The sequence below is a fragment of the Gopherus evgoodei genome, chromosome 2 (genome assembly GCF_007399415.2).
Source record: "Gopherus evgoodei ecotype Sinaloan lineage chromosome 2, rGopEvg1_v1.p, whole genome shotgun sequence".
Classification (NCBI taxonomy): domain Eukaryota; kingdom Metazoa; phylum Chordata; order Testudines; family Testudinidae; genus Gopherus; species Gopherus evgoodei.
The window spans coordinates 282,541,570-282,565,777 of NC_044323.1; the positions used below are offsets into that span (position 1 = coordinate 282,541,570).

The 24,208-nt window shown below is 40.8% G+C and overlaps 1 long non-coding RNA gene across 1 annotated transcript; it reads right to left on the reverse strand.

The window, feature by feature from the left end:
- Positions 1 to 2,147: 2,147 nt before the first annotated feature.
- LOC115645243 lies at positions 2,148 to 23,372 on the reverse strand. The gene is made up of 3 exons (XR_003998691.1): positions 23,277 to 23,372; positions 18,012 to 18,016; positions 2,148 to 2,184 (listed from the first exon to the last, which is right to left on the reverse strand). It is a non-coding gene; the product is annotated as an uncharacterized LOC115645243 (long non-coding RNA).
- Positions 23,373 to 24,208: the final 836 nt, after the last annotated feature.

The following is a 24,208-nucleotide window of genomic DNA, read 5'->3' on the forward strand; positions in this document are numbered from 1 at the left end:
GCACAGTGGGGTCCTGGTCCATGCCTGAGAAGGATAATAGGCACTGTGGTAATACAAATAATGACCATTGTGGTTGGGCAAGGTGTCCTCCCCTCTTGCGATCTCCTGCTCGCAATAAGGTAGGGTGTGAATTTAAAGCAGATTAACTATTTCTGATTAACTCCATGTGTGGCTGCTGTTATCCCAGAATACAAGTGCCTTATTCTGAAGGAGCTAAATCCACTTCCAAAGTGCATTAAGTTAAACAGGAAACCCTTCTTCTCTTACCAGTAGAGCTGGGTTGAGAACCCCATTTTTTCCCAATTTTTGTGGCGGAAAAAATCCCTGTTTTGATGTTTATGAAGAAAATCAGTGTTGGGGTTTTCCTGGGCATTTTGTGGAATGAAAATGTTTTGGAAATATTGGTTTTCCATTTTTGGAATGTGGCCCACCCCCCTTCTGACTGTCTGCCTCTGGACAGCAATTTATGAACAAATGTTTAAAATCCCATCTAACACACTCTGCCAGGCTTTTGGGGAAGGTGTCCCTTCCATTGCAGTGGATGCAATCTAAACAGGCTCCTCATCTCTGCCTCCCTTTGGGAAGTAGGATGGGCTTGTGCTTAAATCTCTGGCATGAGACTCAGGCTATCTAGCTCCAGTTCCCAGCTTTACCACAGACTTCCTGTGTGACCTTAGGCAAATCACTTTATCTTGCTGATCTTGGTTCCCCTTCCACAATGTGGGGGAAATGATAATCCCTTTCTCCCACCATCTGTCTTGTGTGTTTACAGCACAGTCTCTTCAGGACAGGGCCTGCCTTGGGTTAATGTCATTCTCTAGCTTCTTCCTGATCTTCTATTGTTCCTCATGTTGCTTCCTTCTGAAGATGAGAACACCTGTTGCATAGGCTGAAAGGCTCCATATTCACTGGCTCACGGCTTCTCTTACTACCATTCATAATTACCACATTCTTCTATGCACTTTCTTGCTCTATTTTAACTCTCTCTTTTATTGTAGTTATATGAGATGACTTTGGCTATGTCTTTTGTCCTTGATTTTTCTCTGTGACTTCAATTTTTTTGGATGCTCCTGTACTTTTCCATCCAGAAAGGTGAAAACTTGCTTATATTTGAAACAAATGTATCTCTCCCATACTTGTTGAAGAGAACAAACACTACACCTGGAATTACCTGAGTTCCTTTGGTATCTTTTCCAATCCGAGATGCTAATGTGATCAAACAGTATCAGTCTAGAACTGGTTGAAAAATGTTTGGGACAGTTTTCTGTCAGAAGATGTTGTCTTCTCAAAATCAAAATATTTTGTTGGAGCTGTCCAGTTTTATTCTGACTATGTCAAAATGTTTCATTTAACCTCATTGTTTTGTTTCAAATTTTATAATTTAATATTACATTATATGTATATATTTAATATTGCGTCAGCATCTTCTTAGATTGTAAACTCTTAGGGGCAAAGACTGTCTCAGATTAGCCTTGTACATGGCCTAACACTTGGGTCCCCCCCCGAATCTAAACCTTTCATCCTGTCTGCTGTCCTGTGTGGGTGCACCTTGGAGTCTGTGCAGAGCCCTACTGAATTCTGTGTGTCTCTATGTTGGGCTTGGATCTGTCAGTGCAGAACAACTTGTAGGATAGGTGCCTTAAATTAATGGTGATAGAGAAAATTATTATTTTCAATAGAGCAGGAGTTAAAGACCCCTTTTCAAGTTGATCTCAGAATGACAAAAATAATAAATTAATGCTTCTTCACTCTCCACTGTGCTTATGCTTTGCAAGACATATAGCGTTCCTTAATCCTCCAGCTACAGAGTGTTTGATTTTTCTTGGTGCATGCTCATTGCTGGCAGTATGCAGGACTGGCACTAACTCCGTCAGGGAGTTGACTCAAAGTTACTTTGCCTGTGTCAGAAAAGGTGACGGGAAATGTGTTTTTGTTTACATAAGTAAAAACTATTTTAAGATCTCAAGTAAATAATCCAATAGACTATGTTTAAATTTTAAAATAGCATGGAAAACCAGTTTTAAAATAGTATCAGAGGGTAGCCGTGTTAGTCTGGATCTGTAAAAGCAGCAAAGAATCCTGTGGCACCTTATTACATGCATCTGAGGAAGTGGGTATTCACCCACGAAAGCTCATGCTCCAAAACGTCTGTTAGTCTATAAGGTGCCACAGGATTCTTTGCTGCTTTTACAGTTTTAAAATACAGCAACTTCTTCCTCTGCTTGCCAAGTCTGGAGTTCAGAGCTTTGCTTTGTTTTACTGCTGCTGTACAATGAGGGTTAGGAAGCTTGAGTCTAACATACACACCTCTCTCTCACCATAAGGGAGTGAGGAGTCTTTCTTTATTTCAAAATGTGTTTGTTGATTCATGGTAGTGATTGAGGTGTGGGGGAGGTATAATTTACTTTTTTGGTTTTGTAATTATTTTTGCATTGTACTTTTTAATTGATGTGAAAATGTCTAGACCCCAGGCTGGAATCTCATTTGTGTGTTTAGTTTAATCCCAAAAAAGTAATTAAGCTTTGGCATACTGCAAATGTAACCTCTGGAAACATCTTTAAAATGTATATATTTGTTACGTAGCACATTGATGTAAAATGTTTTAGGTTTGTTTCTTTAAAACTCTTAAATATGTTAAAACTAAGATAATTTCCTGTGTCATGTGAGAGCAGAGGAAACACCTTAAGCAAAACTGGAAGGCATGTTGTAACAGCCAATCAGACTTACCCACTGAGGTCCTCTTGCTCATATTTGGAGGTTGTGAAGCAGCTGTAGTTTGGGATTCAGGAAGAGTTGGAGGATTCCAAAGACTGAGTAAAAGGACACATTTTTTAAGATGCAAACTGGAACAAAAGAGGTGGTTTTGTGTCCTCATTTAACTTTTGTGAATTATGGTAGAAGCTGATCATTTTCTTAACCTCAGACTGCAGTTGGAGCCATATGTTTGGTAATCAGAGGAGCCAATTGCTCCTAAACAGGAGCTGGTGATATTCCACACAGAAAGTAACTTGGATTATTCTTATTTTTACCTCTTTTACCCTGAGATCCAGATTTAAGATGTATCAGTCCTTGCATACACTCTTTCGCTAATTACAGACTTTGTCTGCTGCCTAGTAAATATGAGTCATTGTAACTTTGCTACACCTCAAGCAGTGCAATGAAGCTCCCTGAACTGTCTTAGTTGTTCAGAATGTCATTATCTGTTGTGGGAGCCTAGTTCCCATTTCGACTGTCACTGAAATCAGTGGGAGCTTTGTCACTGACTTTCATGGCAATAGGATCAGGTAAGTTAGGTCAGATCTTGGCAGGTGAAAAGCTTCTCAGTTCAATTTCCTAAGTATTAGCATTGGATCTATTTACTATGCAATGCCTAGTAAAGAAGCAATATAGAGAAACCTTTTTGGGTGAGTGTAGCGGGGTGCTCAACCCACTCCTGTCCTGAGGGAGTTAAAGGCACCCTGGAGAGGGCTGTGGTGGAGAAATGCTAGGCTGATTGGGGGAAGCAGCCGCAAGTGGGACCATGCCCCAATCAGGCCACAGCTGGCCCTGTAAGAGGGCTGAGGGCCAGAGACTGAAAGACACACTCTCTTTAGCTCCCTAGAGAGAGAGAAGGACCTGGCTGCCTAGGAAGCTGAGGAGGGTACCTAGGGTGGAGCAGTGCTGGGGAAGGGCAGAGGGAGCTGGGGAGCTCCAGCCTAGCAAAGCCCCAGGCTGCAGACTGAGTTAAGGGGCCACAAAAGGGTACTAGGGCTGCAGAGGGCCAGCCCAGGAATAGGCAGAGGCACCAGGTCCAACCCCCCCTTGCCAAAGATGAATGGTTTATAGACTGCAGTCTGCCCCAGGGAGTGGGGGCTAAATGGAGATTGGCAGTAGTCACTGAAGCAAGGTGGGGATAGAGGGTTGAGGGTTCCCCGGGAGGGGAGACCCAGAGAGAGGGGGTACTGCAGTGAGCAGAACCCTGGGAAAAGGGGCACCGGGGTCTGGGAGGGACATGGGAGCCAGAGGCAGGCGAGATGCTGGCAAGGAGAGGGCGCTCTGGGCTGGAAAGAGCTAGTTCCCTGGATAACCAGCAAGAGGCGCCGCACCAGTAAGTCATTGCCCAGTCACAGTAAGGCACACTGAATAAAAAGTGAGTGACATTTCCTCTGAGATAAGAGAATATATACCAAGCTTCACCCTGGGCATTAACCCTGCAAAAATAGGGATTCATCTATGGGAATTGCCACTAAAGTGTGGGCTACTCTGAAAAGTATCATGGCTTCCATATTCCTTAATTCCCAAAGGATTTATTTGTCAGGCCTGTAGACTCAGCCAGCGGTGTGAGAGAAGAGCTGAATTCTTTTTCTCATACTTCAATTACAAAGGCCTTCAGTGATAACAACGCAACACCACTGCTGTCAGCATGAGTGCACAGGTGTAACTGATTGGAATTTAGTAAACACACTAATGTTGATGCATAAGAAGGAATAGAATCCAACTCAGCGAATTTTAGCTATGCCAGCTCTGCTGGGCTAACAGGAATGCAAAGGAGGAGAAATATCTTTGTCACTAAAGTCAGCAGATCGTACACACTGGGAACTCATCTGTTGAGCAAGAAGGTGCCATTTTTTTTTACATAGCATCTTTTCAGTGTAGAACAGCACTGGCATTTCAGATAAATTGGTATTATGTCAAAATACTTTGTTCTCTCTAAGCAGACTAACTATATTATATGTTCAGTGTAATCAACATTTTAAAATAGTATAGATATTCTCCCAAACCAGAATTTCAATACTTGAGTGTGCTACGAGGAAAAAAAAGAGAGATCAGTGCATTATGAAATTCAAATACATCAACAAAGAAACACAGGTCAAACTGTATTATCATGGGTCCTAAATCCATATGTCGGATCCTAAATCCATATGTTGACATTAATGGGGCTTGTAGGGACTCTGTCTCTCGATGTCAGGCTATTTAGATGTATAGGTTCAGAAACTCAAGTTTGAAAATGTTGACCTTAGTGCCTGACTCAGCAAGGTACTTAAGCACATGCTTAACTTTAGGCATGTGAGCTAGTCCTATTGAATTCAAATTATGCATGTGCTTAAGTAACTTGCTGATTCAGGATCTTAAAGCGCAAGCAGTTACTGAAATTTTCTCTACAAAGAAATTAAAGTTTGAACTGTTCAGATAACACGAATTCTGGAATGGGTATCTCCCTGGTACTTCGTACAATATCCAGCACAATGTGCATGCTGCTATATCTGTTAAAAGTCTTGGAGTACCCAGATGGCCAGGTGGCTCAGAATTTTTTTTAATCAGAAATGATTTGAATTATAAAAGGGCAATTTTTTCCCTGCCACTGCCTTAAATATTGCATCTCAGTTTTATAGCCTTCATAAAAAGAGGAGGATGAAGATGCACAAACAGTAGTTAAGTTTAATGGCAGTAAAAACCAGACACCTGAATATATCCCTTGCAGAAACTTGGTATGAACTCAGTTTAATTTATTTTCCTCTAAAACTAACCCCAGCGTAATAGCTATTAATTAGCCTTGTTGATGTACTGTATAACTGAGATGATATATGGTTCATTATCTTAGTTGTTTTTTTAAATAAAACAACCAAAGTTTGCTGCTATATCATAAAATAAATGCCATTTCAACTTTAAACTTTGGCTGGAAAATGGTAATACTTGCCACATATAAAATGTTATTGCTCTTAAAATAAAAAAGGGCCTCTGCAGTCTGTTGAGCTGAGATTTCAGTTACCCAAGGATGCTTCTGTACTGCTGAAATTGTCACCTTGCAACATTCTTTGATAGGACTACATTTTTTTGCTGACAAAAGCAGGATATTTAATTCTTACAAGAGGGGAAAGATGATTTCCCCTGACAACAATAACTATGGTTTCATACCTTCGTCCAGGATCTCCAATATATTTCATAAATACTCATGATTTAAGCCTCTTCATTTTTTCAACATTTTGAATAGTCACAAAAGTTTTCAGGTCAAGCCAAGATTTTTTTTTTGTAACTGACAAATCAGTTACTTGCACAGTTCTACGTTAATATCTATTTTCTAATACAATTCTCACTGAAACCTGGCTTTTTTTAAAAAAAAAGCAGTTTTCAAATCTGGCACCTATAGTCTTATTGGTTCAAATCCCTGTGTTTGTGTCTAAATACAGATTTAGGTTCTTACTTAGTCACTTAAGTTTGAAAACTGGGCCCTTTGCTGTGAATCAGAGTTTTCCTTCTCCTAGATTTGTTAAGGATAATGAGCCTCATCTTCCTACATAAGCCACCTAAGGACTGGGTGTTGCTCTAACACAGGTGGTACCCAGCGAGTGCATTGTGAGACAATATAGACTTCTTATGGACTTCAGAATACAGAGACTCTGAAGCATCTGAACTCCTGGGCGCTGGAGAAGTTAAGTGATGGAAACTGAAAGATGGGAATGAAAATACCTTCAAACAAGGAGTAATGCATAGACACTCTGACAACACACAGGGTTGTAGGGAGGACAACTGGTTCAACCGAAAGTCAGCTTTGCTGGAAACAGTACATGAAGTCCTGGGAGTGATGGAAACCAGTGCCAAAAAGGATAAGAAGGGAGACTTATGGGTGGAACCCTCAAGTTAAAGAATTGCTTGGGGGGGGGAAGGTAAACTTCAAAAAATGGCTGGCCAATGCCTTGAGCAGTGATAAGAAGGCAACTATAAAAGCCAAAAGGGAGGCCAAAAGAAGTGTTGTGACAGCTAAAAGTATAGCCTGCAATGAGCTATATAATGGAATGGGAGGATATGAGAGAGAAAAGACCATCTTTAGTCTTGCCAAGGCAAAAGAGAAAATGATTAAGGAGTTTGCTTATATTTGAAATTCATATGGTATATTGCAAACAATGGTGAACCGAACAACAAAATTTGAAGTGATTATTTTGAAAGAGTGCTGAATGAGGAGGAATTAAGAATGTGTAAACTAAACCAGGGCATGATAGATTGCATACAGGAGGAAGAGATTGCAGAGGCACTTGGAAAATGAAAAAGGAGAAAGCAACCTGGGCCAGATAAAGCACCAGTGAATATGGTGAAGATATTGGGATGGGAAGGCATCAAGTGTCTTACCAATTTGTTCAATTGTATTTTTAAGAAAGAGAAATCCTGGATGAGTGTGATGTATTCTTTAAACATAAAGGAGATGTTAAACTGTGTGCTAATTATCACTCAGTTAAACTGATATCACATGCTATGGAAGTATGAGAGAAGATTATTGAAAAGTGTTTGTGGATTGGTTGAAATTTGGTTGCTATGGATTCATGGCAAGAAGGAGTATAATTGATGCCATATTTGGGCTATGAACTCTCATGGAGAATTTCAGAGAAAACAGACAGCAACTGGTTAGGGTCTTCAAGGATATGGAAAAGATGTATAATTATGTGCCAAGAGAACTAGTTTAGTGGAGTTTGCGATGGAGAGGTGTGCTAGAAAGAGATGTCCTTCTTATCCAGGATTTGCATGATGGAGTGACCATTGTAGTCAAAACTAAATGGGGCTACAGTAGAGAATTTCAAGTAAACATTGGCTTGAATCAGAGGTTAGAGTTGAGCCCCTTTGCTTGTGGTTGTTATGGATATAAGTGAGAATACACAAAGGAAGCAGCCTTGAAATATGCTGTTTGTTGATGATTTAGTGATTTATGTGGAAGACTTTGAGACTTGCAAGCCAACTTTTAACAGTGGTAATATAGTTTTGAGCAATCTGGGCTTAGACAAAGTTGATAAAACAGAATATATGACAACTGAGCAAGGAGGACTCCACCACAAAGAATATGATAGGCAGAGAGTTTAGAAGACTGAAAAGATTTAAATACCTAGAATCAGTAGTTGCTGACAAAGGTACCCTCCTGAGTGATGCCTGGCATCATACTAAAGCTGTGTGATGCAGATGACAGGAGTTGACCCCAGTTCTGTGATATAAAGATGAAAACAAAGTTAAAAGGTTGAGTGTATAACACTGTAATTTGACCCATCTTAATGTATAGCACAGAAACTGGCCAGTCACAAGAAAGGAAATAAGTATGCTCTCCACCATGGAAATGAAGATGTGAAGCTGTTCAGTGGTTGGACACTCTGTGATAGGGCCTTTACAACCTCATTTCATTTCCTATGTGGGTTGCTCCAACTGAAGACCAGCTGAGGGAGTCTAGGTGGTGTTGGTATGAGTATATCCAGCAGAGACCTGAGAGATGGCTCTTTCAGTGACTGTGGCCAGAAGATGACCAAGAGGGAGACCAAAGACTTGACTTGTGGGCTGGATATCAGCTGCCCTCAGAGACCAATCTTCATGGCAGCCTGGTGTACTGTCATGAGTTTTGGAAGAAGGCTATAAAAGTTGCCAACCCTGAATAGGGAAGTAGCAAGAAAGAACAAGAGACTAGAGACCAGAATAGAGATGTGGTATTTGGATCTGTCTGAGTTAACAGCCAAAGAAAGAATAACTTATCACCATGGATGGGAATTATATGAATCTGAGAAATTTGGACCCTGTTTCTAGCTATATTTGGATGACAATGTTGAGATGGCTCAAAGAATGCCAGACTTCCATCCCACTTAATCCCTCCTCTTATTCCCTTTCTCTCCTCTGTTCCTCTTCATTCTTCTTCTCCCCATTCATGTATGCCTTCTCCTATTTTATTATTGCTATTCTCATTCTAACATGTTTGATCTATGTAGTGTTGTCTGATCTTGCCGCTTTGATGTGTGTAGTGAAATTGCATTTATCTTTGAAAATTCGTAGCGATCGAGGGAGGTTCCAGATGATTGAAAAAAGGCAAATATACTGCCCATATTTTAAAAAGGGAAGAAAGTGAACCTGAGGAACTACAGACCACTCAGCCTCACTTCAGTCCCTGGAAAATCATGTAGCAGGTCCTCAAGGAATCGATTTTGAAGCACTTCGAGGAAAGGAAGGTGATCAGAAACAGTCAACATGGATTCACCAAGGGCAAGTCATGCCTGACCAACCTGTTGCCTTCTATGATGAGATAACTGGCTCTGTGGATATGGGAAAAGCAGTGGATGTGATATATCTTGACTTTAGCAAAGCTTTTGATACGGTCTCCCACAGTATTCTTGCTAGCAAGTTAAAGAAGTATGGGCTAGATGAATGTACTATAGAGTGAATAGAAAGCTGGCTAGATTGTCGAGCTCAACAGGTATCATGGCTCGATGTCTAGTTGGCAGCTGGTATCAAGCGGAGTGCCCCAGGGGTCTATCATGGGGCTGCTTTGTTCAACATCTTTATCAATGATCTGGCTGATGGGATTAATTGCACCCTCAGCAAGTTCACAGATGACACTAAACTGGGGGGAGAGGTAGATATGCTGGAGGGTAAGGATAAGGTCCAGAGTGTCCTAGACAAATTGGAGAATTGGGCCAAAAGAAATCCGATGAGGTTCAACAAGGACAAGTACAGAGTCCTGCACTTAGGAAGGAAGAATCTCGTGCACTGCTACAGGCTGGGGACCAACTAGCTAAGCAGCAGTTCTGCAGAAAAGGACCTGGCAATTACTGTGAACGAGAAGCTAGATATGAGTCAGCAGTGTGCCCTTGTTTCCAAGAAGGCCAATGTCATATTGGGCTGTATTAGTATGAGAATTGCCAGCAGATCGAGGGAAGTGATTATTCCCCTCTATTTGGTACTGGTGAGGCCATACCTGGAATACTGTGTCCAGTTTTGGTCCCCCCACTACAGAAGGGATGTGGACAAGTTGGAGAGATTCCAGAGGAGGACAATGAAAATGTTTAGCGGTCTGGGGTACATGATTTACGAGGAGAGGCTGAGGGAAATGGGGTTATTTATTCAGCAGAAAAGAAGAGTGAGGGAGGATTTGATAGCAGCTTCAGCTACCTGAAAGGGGAGTCCAAAGAGGATGGAGCTAGGCTGTTCTCAGTGGTGGTAGATGACAGAACAAGGAGTAATGGTCTCAAGTTGCAGTGGGGGAGATCTAAGTTGGATATTAGGAAACACTATTTCACTAGGAGGGTGGTGAAGCACTGGAATGGGTTACCTAGGGAGGTGGTGGAATCTCCATCCTTAGAGGTTTTTAAGGCCCAGCTTTACAAAGCCCTGGCTGGGATGATTTAGTTGGTGTTGGTCCTATTTTGAGCAGGGGGTTGGACTAGATACCTCCTGAGGTCCCTTCCAACCCTGATATTCTATGATTGGAGGTCAAAGACTCTAAATGCATTCCTCACTCTCCATCCTCAAAGGAAAACCCCATGTTGCTAGTGACCCTGTCAGCTTGTTCTCTGAGAGAAGAAGCTATAAGAATGGAAGGAAAGATCCTTCATCTATGGACTGTTTGGATTCTAACAGGGCAGAATAATTGAACGAGAAGATGGAGATCCCCAGAGTTATTAGGGGTAGCCCTGAGAGACTTTTGGAAACTGGCAGCTTACTACATCTTACTAGATTTGGAATTATAGACTTTGACTCACCTGTATTTATATATTTTACCTGCTTTAACCTCTCAATAACTCTCACTTCCCCCTTTTTAGCTAATAAACCTTTAGTTAGTTTACCATAGAATTGGCTGCCAGGATTGTCTATGGTGTAAGACCTAGGGTATCAATTGATCTGGGCCAGGGGACTGGGCTCCTGGGTTTAGGAGCAACCTAAATGTGATGTGATTTTTTTTTCTGCCCTGTTTTCTGACAGTCTGCCCTGAGGTAGGCTCAGGGTTGTGAGCAACTCCCAACAGCATGACACTCAGTGTGACAACATGTTTTTCCCCCTGTGTGCTGACAAGCTGTGAGTGCTTCCTGAGGGAGAATTCCTCCTGAACCTCCCCAGAGCTGTGAGCGGTGCCTTTAAAGGTACAATTAAAAGTTTATACTTACTAGTTCATAACACTTTCTAGGTCAGTTTCTGCTTTTCCTAAGGGCTCACCAAATTTAAAGACCTTGAATGAGAAAATAAAGCAGAAACATGAATATACTAATGTAGCCTCTGCCTGTTGCAAGCTGAAAGCCAGGGCCTGAGTGGGGAGAGCCTGATTTCTACTTTCAGATTAATTAAACAGTAGGAAAGAAGCTACGTTTGTAAATATCTGATTATCAGCACATTCAAAGTAGAAACATGCAAATATATAGAATTATGAGCATCAGTCTGCATCCCTGCACTGCCCTGAGTCCTCTGGTCTCTTCTGGAATCTCTGAGCAGACTTGTCTATCCCAGCTGGGGCCATCTGCTATTTCAAAATGGCATGAGTTCTCAAACTCAAAGCCACTCTCTGGTTTTTAAGCCTCACAATAACCCTGAGAGGTAACTCTATATTATCCTCATTTTGTAGATGGGGAAAGTAAGGCAGAGCTGGTTACGTGGCTATCCCAAGCCCACAAGAAGGGCCAAGCATTCTGGGCCACCTCTGTCCCTTGAAAGGCCAAAGCATAGAACTTAAGCCAAATTCAGCAGGGGTCCTGTTAAGCCAGTGGTAAGGGTCTTGTAAAAACCAAGCTGAAGTTTCTGAGATGCCCTTATCACTAATTCAGTGTAAGCGCCTCTGATTTAGATAACTAGACAGTATAGTTCTTAGTGATTTGTTTCATTTCAGATCCCTATAGTGTAAATAACCTCTGTCCAAGCATTGTCAGCAGAAATGCACTTTTCTTGCTTAATACAATATAGTTCTCTTTAAAATGGATATTTTCTTCTCACTAGTGAAATACACAGTGCCTTCTGTGCAACAGGAGGTCTCTTCCTCAAGCTAAATAGTATCAGCTGGCCTGATATTTTGTAGAACAGGGTGTTCCTTGTTTAATTTTCTATAGAATCAAATCCCTTTCAAGTTGTGCAGTAATTTTCACCAAGTCAATTTTCACTAGGAGGGTGGTGAAGCACTGGAATGGGTTACCTAGGGAGGTGGTGGAATCTCCATCCTTAGAGGTTTTAAGGCCCGGCTTTACAAAGCCCTGGCTGGGATGATTTAGTTGGTGTTGGTCCTATTTTGAGCAGGGGGTTGGACTAGATACCTCCTGAGGTCCCTTCCAACCCTGTAAAGTGCTACCATCCTGGTTTAGATGTACTGCTTGTCAGAATGTGATTGACTTCACCAGCAGCAGGGCAGTGAAGAAGCTAAAGACAGAAATTACCCATTATGTTACCATTCTATCCCACAGCTAGTGCAGGATTGATTCCCTGTTGAACACCTGCCAGTGCTCTGTCCAGGCAACTTTTAGACTTGCCACGTAATAGAGTGAAGCTTATATACTTTCTTTTGGGGGCTTATAAAGAGGCTAATAGATCTTGGTGTCAGGAAGCTTTGCTTGAAATCAGCCTAAACTTTCCCTTTCTTATTACATCACATTACTCCCAGTTAAACCTTGTTGTAACATTATGAAACATTCCTCTCCCTCTGTGGTGTGTACACCATTCAGATATCTGTAGCCAGTTATATTCCTGCAGTCATCACTTAGCCTCCTACACATAACTTAACTCTTCTAATCTTCCTTCTCGGTCAGTCTCTCCAGTCATTTGTGTTGGTCTTCTCTGAAATCTCTCCAATATGTCAACATTTTTTCATGACCAGAACTGAATGCAACACTCCCAGATACTTTTACTGCCATGACATATATTGTGGACAACGTCTACACTGTTACGGTGATGTCCTCTTAGTGCAATCCTGGCTCTCGATCATTTTAATTGCTACTCCAGCATTTTGCAAACTCAGAGCTAACTTTCTGTCTGCTACCAGGCTTTTCCCTCTCCTATTAAATATCTGCATTGCATCCACTCCTCTAAATATCATTAGCTGTACTTTTCCAAGCAGGATTTCACAGCACTTATCAAAAGTTTTCTACCTAAAATGTTATAGATTGAAATTTGGATTTTCAATTAATGACAATGTAATGACCAATGTCACAGGAGCCAGCAAATAGAGCCGAAATGGGGGAGTTTGAGTGGAGATCTGTTGAAGGGTTCAGCCCCTATTTCAGAGGAGCAATGAATGAGTTTTTGAGTGTTTGTTTGCTGGTTTGTTCTCAGTTTTTCAGTTGGGAAAGTCTGGTGGGGGCAGTGTGTTGTGAGAGAAGCAGTGCCTTTGACCACAGCTGTCCCTTGATTAGGGGCAGGTTTTCCTAGACAGCAAGCCTGTAAAAGCTGCCAACTGGTCAGCCAGCAGCATAGGAGCCAGCAAACAGAGCTGAAAACAGGAGAGTCTGGGGGAGAGTGAGTGTGGTATGTGTGTGTTTTTTCTTCCTTATTGACAGGCGTGCAGGAGGGAAGGCTATGACAGCTAGCAAGGCAGTAGTGGTAGTGACCCAAGAATGGAAGAAACAATGAAGGTGACTGGATGTGGAAACTGTGAGATATATGTTATTCTGGAGAGGGGACCCAAAAGGTGCTTTGTTTATATGAAGTGCTACCTGAGAGAGAAGGTCCAGTGTTTGGAGATGCAGCTAGAAACTATGGCTGAGTTTCGAAGGGGTTTTGAGTGGATGATGGAGGAAAGAAGAAGGCTGAAGGGAAACCTCAAGACTTGGAGATAGATGCTGGACCAGAGAACTGTGAGCATACACTGCTAGATGAAGAAGACAGAGGAAAAGATTGTCTAGCAAAGGAGAAATAGAGCTGATGAACAACTTCACTGAGTTGGAAAAAGAAGGGGAGAGGCAGGCAGTAAAATAACATTAGATTTTTCTAAATAAATATTTTCCCATCTCTGAACATTGTTATTTATATCGCACATGCCCCAACCAAGATCATTGTGTGAGGTGCTGTACAAGTAAGACCTTGTCCATATTGTACACAATTTAAAGCTGAATAACCAAGACAGACAGAGGAGGGAATGAAGACATGTGGTGTTCTTTCTAGGCATGGAGCGCTTGTATTTAACAGCCAAGATATCTCTATTTAAAGGTTATAGAGCCCAGCAATGAATACCTGGTGTAAGTTCCAGCCAGTTACTGTTTCGTCTGCCCCCTGCAGTCCACCAACCCAGCTCCCCAAATGGAGGATGATCTTTGGTATCTGCAGTCACATCCCACACAGGATCATAGTTTGACAGTGCTGATAGTCCTTCAATTCCCTTCCCACAATTCCCCCCCAAAGGACAGACCATTTATCCTGCAACTGACAGGGAAATAATCTAGAGTGTCTCAGCACAAAGAACTATGATATAGTACAGAAGCGGGAGTGCAGAAACAGTGAAGATGCAGTCACACAGGTAGGGCTTTGCTATGAGGATGCTCTCACCTGGACTAGACATATGCAGGTGCCAATCACTCAGATTAACTGTACCATGTAGACACAACATTAGACTATAAAGGAAGGAAATAGAGAAGTGATAGCAGTGTGCATGACTCCCCAGTGTTTTCCATCAGTACAAAACTAGAGAAAAGCAACAGTTAGAGAAGTAGCATAGGTGAAAGGACTGTTGGGTTTAGCCATTGAATTGGGCTGGTCACTTAATCTTTCCATGCCTTATTATTCACATTGCTAAAATGGACACAATATATATCTTACTCATGGGTTTCAGAATCACTCAGGAGGTTTCAGAATCACTCAGAGTTGGCACAACTCTGCTCCCATTAAATTCAATGGGTATGCCTTCAGTGTTTAATGGTAGTTATCCTGTTTGGGGCAGAAGGGATGGATAGCATTGGCCTGCTAAACCCAGGGTTGTGAGTTCAGCCCTTCAGGGAGCAGACTTGGGGATTTAGTTGGGGATTGGCCTTGCTTTGAGCAGGGGGTTGGACTAGATGACCTCCTGAGGTCCTTTCCAACCCTGATATTCTATGATCCAGACTAGTAGGACTCCCTTCAAGTTAGCTTATGGAGAATACATCCATCAATGGTTATTAGCCAAGATGGACAGGCATGCAATTCCATCCTCTGGGTGCCCCTAGACTCTGATTGCCAGAAGTTGGGACTGGACAAGAAGAGATGAAGCACTCAATTGCTCTTTTCTGTTCATTCACTCTGAAGCACCTGGCGTTGGCCACTGTCGGAAGACAGGCTGCTAGGCTAGATGGACCATCCTCTGACCCAGTATGCTCATTCTTATGTTCTTAGTATAAGAGAGAGGAACAATAGTAAAGAATAACAGTCAAGTTGCTGCAATGTGCTGCATCCACGCAGGCACTGCATTAATTTGTGTGTGGCTCTAAACTTCTGGGGCACATCCCATCATTCTTCTCACCCCAATAAACTGAGCCACTCTATGAATTCCTTCACAGCCAATGGTGGGAGAACTGAAGGGAGTTTTACCTTTGAATTCAGTGGGAGAAGACTTAGGTCAATGCTGAGCCCTTGTGAAATCTCAGCCTTACTGTTTATAAGGGGCTAACACTTGTTATATTCTCATGGCCTCTGAGTCATTGCTCATATCACCTGTGATATTCTAATTTCTGATTTTAGTGCAGATCACACAGGAATTGAGCAGCTTTTTCAGGCATTTGCAAACCATGGTGTTGTTACCAATGCTTATCCTGCCCACCCACAGATTATTTTCTTGATAAAAAACCAGAAACATCTTTTTTTAAAAGTGTGCTCTCTTAACTAGGTTTTATAATCTCTGCCACCGAAGCACCCACATAATATGTTGCATGCTGTAGCCATCACCTCTAAAACAGATCTTTGATCCTGTATTTTTCTACAGGATCCCAAATCTAGGTCCCAAATCAGAGCCAAGAAAAAACAAATTGCTTTGCAGTTGTTGACATTGTCATTGTGTCAGATGTTCTATAGACGTAAGAGTTGTGTTGATGATACATCTCCATACAGTGCCTTGAACCACAAGGCCTTTTTCCTTGGCTAGTACAGGCAAGGCTGTAATGCAAATAAGATTTTTAGCAACTGTTTTACCCAGGGAAGAAAGTCCAGAGATTTCAGGGGGATAATACAGTATAGGAAAGATTTTGACACTTGCCAGCCAGGTGTTTGCTGGGGTCAGTGGCAGTTCTCGGCATCGTTTTAGATGCAGCACAAAGTCTTCTTAGCTTCACATATGCACATTTCATGAGCATACTTTTGAAAGTATCCCTCCGTTCTTTATAGTGTCTACCAGCTTGTTCAGTATAGTGTGGGTGCCTTGCTAAAGTCCTGCTTCTTTTTTTGGAGTCCCCTAAGTGGAGACCAATTGAGGCCTTGAAGTCTCTGCTCAGTTTGGAATAGTTAGCTGAAAGAAGAGAACTTTATGCAGCTAAATTAGTAGATGTGAATCGAATGGTGCTTGGAACTGGGAGGAAGGTAAACTTGTTTTACCATTATTTTGTTTTCTCAGCTTCCCGAATGGAGATGTGCTGAAGGGAACGGGGGGGAGGAGGAGAGGGTTTATAAATGCAGAACTGGTTGTGGGATTAGAGATTTAGGAGGAGAAAGTTTAGTTGTATTCTGGGCACCCTATCTTCTAAGGTTGATTTTATTGAATACAGGAGATGGAAACTCACAGTATTTGCATTTATCAAAATGCTGATTCCGCCACCAAGCTGCACTCTGTCTTTATAGCTATCCACAACTCTTGGCTGTCTTTGGATGTTATTATAGTGGCAGAAGAATTCAGCCCTGCTGAATGATTTTTACAGTTGCAAGCGATTCTTTTATAAGAGGATATGCTGAATATGACAGTGTTAGAAGTGAAAGAGGGACTGACCCTGCTGTCTTGTTCCCAGAGTAACTCCACTGACATCAAAGGAAATACACCAGTGAGAAGATCAGAATCAGGTGCAGAATGTTGAAACTACTATTTATATGGTCCAGTTTCATTTTAAAGCCCAAATATTCAGTCCATTCTGGGACATGGTGAAACGGATGTAATAAGAGTTGTGATGATTTATAGGACCACTGGCTCAATAGAAGCACTTTTCTTATGGCACTGTAAATCCACGCGTATATGCAGTGGTTCAGTTGCCGGCATATCTGCTTCCAAAATAACATGGGGAAGTATGCATTTCAATTCCCTGCACCATTCCATACTGGGATAATAGTTTGAAAAATAATTTGAAGTAATGGATGAAAGGTAATTTTGATAAATTGCTGGTACTTTATGTGGCTGATACAAAATGTATATCACCAGAGAATCACTAGAGATGGCAATCGCATGGGGAAGAATGATCTGGGTTCTTGCATTTCTGCAGTGATAGATACAATGTTTCTTTTATTGCTTAACTTATAAGAACAGATGTCTCTCCCAACAGAGTCACAGACTGTTCCCCCCCACTTTTTTTTCACGGTGAAGTCACAGCGTGCTTTTATACTGAGATCTTGATGTAAGGCCCTCTGTAGTTTTTAGCTTGATATAACTAATAGAGGTAAGGGGGTATAGGGTTGACATTGGTTAGCTCCATGGAGGTAAAACCTACCTATGCCTTCTCTTCAATAGGATTTTAGCTCTACGTATTTCTCACTGCGAACACATACCTCCTTTTGGAGTGAAGACCAAACCACAGTACACGATACACATTGGTACGGCACTGAATTTTTGAAAAACTCATCAGCTTCAGGTATAGAATAAAGTTTATGGACTTGATTCTCCACTTCCTTGCATCCTTGTTTCATCATTTAAATCTGTGCAGAGTGATGACAATGTAGGCGTGCAAAGCACAGCCAGATCCAAACTGTAGCATTTCACATTCTCTTTGGGGAAATATAAGTGACACTGCAAAAAGTAAGGGAGTAGAGAATCAGACCCTTGTGTGCCTGCACACGTATGTGTCTGTGTTGAGTTTTCACCAAGTCAGCAGCTTATTGACCATTAAGATGGCTAAACCTATTCTCTATCAAAGTGAACACATAAATGAAATCTCTTTCATTGCAGGATTCAGAGCCATCAAGTAAAGTTCTTTTTATGATTCTGTAAATATCTAGCTGCTGCTACAATCCTAAATGAACCCCCTTGTACGGTACTCTTGGGTTAATATAAAACATCTCCTTCGCCTTCTCATGCACATGCAAAATTTCCCGCTGTCCCTCTGGCACTGAGCTGTTCTCCTCCAGCAAGGTGAAGAAAGATGTAATTAACAGGCAATTCTTACATTACCTTAGGAAAGAGTTTGCTCTGAGTCGGAAGTTGCCGTTACTTAGATGAATTGATCGAAGCCATGTATTGTAGATTCTGCATCAGCTTTATTCCAGTAATGGAAACATTTAGCAGGCTGGAATGATTTGCATAATCTTTGATGTCTGATTGAACAATGAAAATTGTTAAAACAAAGTGACACATTCTGATCTCACTTCCACCAGTGCAAATCCAGAACAACTCCATTGATATCAATGAGTTTATTCTGGATTTATACCAGTATAAAGGATATCAGAGTCTATCCCAAAAGAGGATTTAGTGAAAGGAAAGATCATTGTCAACTTTAAATTTATGCCCACTGTGATGAATTATTGGCACAAACAACAACCACTTAACCTTCCAGTTGTCATCTCATAACGCAAATATTAATGGATTTCTTATCCTAACATCTATGTGAAGAAGGTCAGTGTTATTCCAATTTTATAGACAAGGAACTGAGCAGAGAGAAGCAAATGCAAAGGTTAACAAGTGTCCATTATGCATCTAAACCTTGCATAGGATGAAAAATTAAAATGAATATTACTCACATGCCTGAGATTTGTGTTACATGGATGTGAGATGTAACCTTCCACTTTGAACAAAAACCCAGAGACTTAAAATGTAGACATCTTTCCTTCAGGATGACTGATGTAATGTGTAGAGCAGAGATAAGCTGGCGCCACTAAATCCAGATCTAAATCAAACTCATTTTCTTCTGGTCTACGCTACAAAATTATGACAGCATAACTATGTCAAGTAGGAATGTGAAAAAAAATCATACCCCATGGCAGACATAACTGTGCTGGCAAAATCTCCAGTGTAGATGCAGTTATGCAGACAGAAGAGTGCTTCTGTTGGCATAGCTAGTGGTGTTCAGGGATGTGGGAAATCTCCTGCTTCCATTGCCATATTCTGAGTTTACACTGGGCGGCTACACTGGCAAAGCTATACCAATATAACAATGCTGGCATAGGCTTTGTAGTGTAGACATGGCCTTTACATTCCAAGGACGGTCTTATGGGAAAGGATCCAGGACTTGTGCTGGGCAAATAACAGATTTTTCAATTCACTGGCAATTCTAATGATTTTTTATATAAATATTTTTGGAAGTCAAACAAAAAATAAACATTTCTGAAAATATCCAGCAAATCAAAAAGTCAAATCCATTGCATTCTGAGTCAAATGAAGCATTTTTGTTCAGCAAATCTAAATTTTGAATTTTCAACCATTTAAAAACACTTTTGTTTTTAATAAAATGAAAGGAAATTTTGAAAAGAAAAAGGTAAATCTCAAACCAAAAAAAATCAAAGCATCTTATTTTCAAAGTATCAAAACGAAATATTTAAATTTTTTTCATTTTTTTTTAGAGTTTTTTTCTCCCCAACCAAAATAATCTGGCAAAATCTACACAAGTTCACAAAGTGTGTTGGTGTTGCTGAATCCGCATTTTCACCAAAACATTTAATTCAGCTACATTCAGGAGATCTGGGTTCAGTAATCAGGCCCACCACAGGCTCCCAGTGTGACTTTAGAACATAAGCATGGCTATAGAGGGTCAGAAAAATGGTCCATCTAGCCCAGTATCCTGTCCTCCGATAGTGTACAGTGCCAGGAGTCCCTTAGTCATTTTCTTTCTAAAATGAACACTCCCAGTCTTAATCTCTCCTCATATAGAAGCTGACACCTCTAATCATTATTGTTGCCCTCCTCTCTACTTTCTTCAATTGTTATATAAATATAATTTCAGGGTGACCAGAACTCCATGCAGTATTGATGGTGTGGGTGTACCATAGATTTATACAGTAGGATTATATAAATCCTAATGTTTCTTAACATTCTGTTAGCTATTGCACATTGAACTGATATTTTCAGAGAACTATCCACAATGACTCCCAGATCTCTTTCCTGAGTGGTAACAGCTAATTTAGACCCCTTCATTTTATATGGATAGTTGAGATTATGTTTTCCAATGTGCATTACTTTGCATTTATCAACATTGAACTTCATCTGCCATTTTGTTGCCTGGTCACCCAGTTTTGTGAGATTCTTTTGTAGCTCTTCGCAGTCTGCTTGCGACTTAACTATCTTGAGTAGTTTTGTATCATCTGCAAATTTTGCCACCTGGCTGTTTACCCCTTTTTCCAGATCATTTATGAATATGTTAAACAGGATTGGTCCCAATACAGACCCCTGGGGGACACCACTACTTACTTCTCTCCATTCCTAAAACTGATAGTTTATTCTTACCCTTTGTTTCCTATCTTTTAACCAGTGACCGACCTATCAGAGGACCTTCCCTCTTATCCTCTGGCAGCTTACTTTGTTTAAGAGCCTTTGGTGAGGGACCTTGTCAAAGGCTTTCTGAAATTCCAACTATAGTCTATTAAACTGAATCATCTTGTCCACATGCTTGTTGACTCCCTGAAAGAATTGTAATACATTGCTGAGGCTGATTTCCCTTTACAAAAGCCATGTTGACTGTTCCCAAATATACTGTGTTCAAATGTGTCTCATAATTCTGTTCTTTTCTATAGTTTCTATAGTTGCTTGAACTGAAGTTAGGCTTACAGCCTATAATTGGCAGGATTGCCTGTAGAGCTTGTTTAAAAATTGGCGTTACATTAGCCATTCACCAGTCACCTGGTACAGAGGCTGATTTAAGCAATCAGTTACACATCACAGTTAGTAATTCTGTAATTTCATATTTGAAATCCATGGTTGCCTTTTTTGGTCCTCTGACTGTTTTTTTATATTTTGGTGTACATAAAGTTTTAGCTTCTTTTATGGTATTTTAAACAAGTTTCCAAGAAATTTGCAGGAATTTCACTCTCGTGACTTTACCATTTTAATTTCTGTTGAACTAGTCTCCTTATTTTAGTGCAGTTCCCCTGTTTGAAATTAAATGCTACTGTGGTGGGTTTCTTTGGTATTTCTCCCCATACCAGAATATTACATTTAATTATTTTGGCCACTATTACTGAGCGCTTCAGCTATATGCTCCTCTTGGACCAGATCTTATGCTCCACTTAGGACTAAATCAAGAATTTACCCCTTGTGGATTCCAGGACTAGCTGCTCGAAAATGCAATCATTAATGGTGTCTAGAAAAATGTATCTCTGCATCCCATCCTGAGGTGACATGTTTCCAGTCAATATGGGGAGGGTTGAAATCCCACATTTCTATATGGTTTTCTGTTTTTATAGCCTCATGGATCTCCCTGAGCATTGCACAATCACTGTCACTAGCCTGATCAGGTGGCCTGTAGTATATTTCTACTGCTATATTCTTATTAGTGAACTATGGAACTTCTATCCATAGAGATTGTATAGTAAGATTTTTACTATATTTGACTATGCTTTTCTTTCACAAATAGTGCCACTCCCCCACCAGGACAACCTACTCTGTCTATCCTATATATTCCCCACACACACACACATACACAAAAGGATGTTAAATGTAATTATATTTTGTACATTAATCTATGTACTTATGAAGGTACCAATCATGTAAGTAAAAGATGATGGCATGTAAACAGAGTTTTTGGAGCAAAATGAACTACAGTTTATTAGTAGGAGAAACCACAGAGACCACTTTCTTTGTATAAGGGTTTGGCATGGAGTCCAGTTATGACAACAGGTCTTTACTCTGTGTTATCTATAGCACCTGGGGTCCAGAGTGTAATCTACCTGCAGCACTCAGAAATAAATAAACTCTTACTGACAGTGCTTGTGGATTATAATAGGATTGTTTTAGAATAATTTTGTTTTGGAAGGAGGTGAGGGGAGTCCTGCTGAAGTGTCTTGCAGACTTGCTAAAAAAGCCAGAAAGTGTCTCTTATCCTTCTCCTTTCAGAGAGTGGACATAGTTGTAGGCAGCTGCTCAAAAAGTCAAATACTAGTTAGAATTCTCTTAGAAAATTTTTTAAAATACATAAGGAGGGGGAAGTTCCCCTCTCAAGTAATTTGGTCTTAATGACAACATATATAGATGTATTTTACTGTGACCATAGCTTTGTAAAGGAATGACCCTGTTTTTTACTGTGGCAGAGGGAAATTCTTCTGTAGAACACAAGAATAGGTTAAAAAAAGAAGTAATCCCTTAAACTACCTTTTCAAATTCTTTCTTTTACATGTATTAAATTATGGTGCATGGAATCTAGATAGTTCTGCAAATAAGCCTATCAACAACATTGGATGTTTTTCTAAAAGATCTGCTCTAGGAATTACTTTGGGAAAGTTGTTGGCTTGTGTTATACAAGAGGCCAGACTAGAGGATCACAATGGTCCCTTCTGATCTTGGAATCTATGAACTAGAACTAGTCAAAAAATGTTCAACACTTTTTTTCCCAATTGAAACTGAAGTGTTTCATGGAAATGTATCAGTTTCAACAGAGAAACAGTCACCCCCTAGGAAATCCAATAGCCTGAGGGTTTGGTCACTCTCTCTCAATTTGTCCTACTGGAGCTGGTACAATTTGCGTAAATAATTTCCTAGTGATTGGGGCAGAGAAAGAGTCAGCCCAGTTCTGTAGTCCAGGGAGTAGGGCACTTATGTGGGATGTAGGAGATCCAGATTGAAGTCCCGACTCCAAATCAGGCAGAACAGGAACTTGAGTCTCCCACACTGCAAAAATGGTATTTCTAGAAGTGTAAATGATGAGTGATAGCAGCACGAGTCTTCTGGCCAGCTGCCAAGCAGAAAAAGTAATTGTTATATGGGTGTGATGGGTTTGGCCACAGAGACCCCCCTGGGACTGTCACCTGATGTACTGAAACTACCTCTGAGCCTGTTTTCTTTGCCAGCCTGGGACTCCAGAACCCTGTCTTGTTGAGCCAGACACACTAGCCCGCTGCAACACAGACCCAGGGTCCGAACCATGCCCCACAAAGCTGCAGACTCAACTGAAAACAGCTCAGCAAGTACTCCTGTCTCCAGCACCCAGACAACCAGCTCCCCATTGGATCCAAACCCCAAATAAATCTGTTTTACTCTGTATAAAGCGTATACAGGGTAAACTCATAAATTGTTTACTCTCTATAACACTGATAGAGAGATATGCACAGTCATTTGCTCCCCCAGGTATTAATCACTTACTTTGGGTTAATTAATAAACAAAAGTGATTTTATTAAGTATTAAAAGTAGGATTTAAGTGGTTCCAAGTAATAACAGACAGAACAAAGTAAGTTACCAAGCAAAATAAAACACGCAAGTCTAAGCCTAATACATTAAGAAATTGAATACAAGTAAATCTCACCCTTAGAGATGTTCCAATAAGATGCTTTCACAGACCAGACTCCTTCCTTGTCTGGGTCCAATCCTTTCCCCTGGTACAATCCTTGTTAGTTTCATCTCAAGTAGTAACTAGGGGATTGCTCATGACAGGTCCCTCATTGTTCTGTTCCATCCACTTTGATAGCTTTGGCACAAGGTGGGAATCCTTTGTCTCTCTCTGGGTCCCACCCCTCCTTCTACATGAAAAACTACCAGGTTAAAGATGGAGTCCAGTATCATGTGACATTCTTCCAGGACTGGCCGACACCTATGCAGAGGAGGCTTGCAGGTAAACAGAGCCACCTACAGTCAACTGTTCTAGTCAATAGGAGCCATCAAGATTCTAAACCACCATTAATGGCCCACACTTTGCATAATTACAATAGGACTTCAGAGTTATACTTCATATTTCTAGTTTTAGATACAAGAATGATACATACATACAAATAGGATGACCACATTCAGTAGATTATAAACTTTGTAATGATACCTTACAAAAAGATTTTTGCATGAATCATATTCCAGTTATGTTGTATTCACACTCATTAGCATATTTCCATAAAACATTCGGAGTGCAATGTCACAGTGTGGTCCATCTTTTGTAGGCCCAAGAGCATCATATTGTTCGGAGCTTGACAACTTGGGAAATGGGGAAGTTGGAACTGAACTGGAACATAGACCTCTCAGTGTCCACTGGTCAGAAACCCCAACTTTGCAAACCACTGCTTTTTGGAGGCTTCATCTCTTTCTTCCTAATTTCAGAGATCTGACTCTGTTTTGTGACGTCAGCCTAATGAGCTGGATGTGGTGTGGTACGTGTGTTGCTTGTAGAGCCATTTCCTCTTTATCTCATTAACTATAATTTTGTCATAAATGATAAGACTTTTAGTCATGTTCCTAAG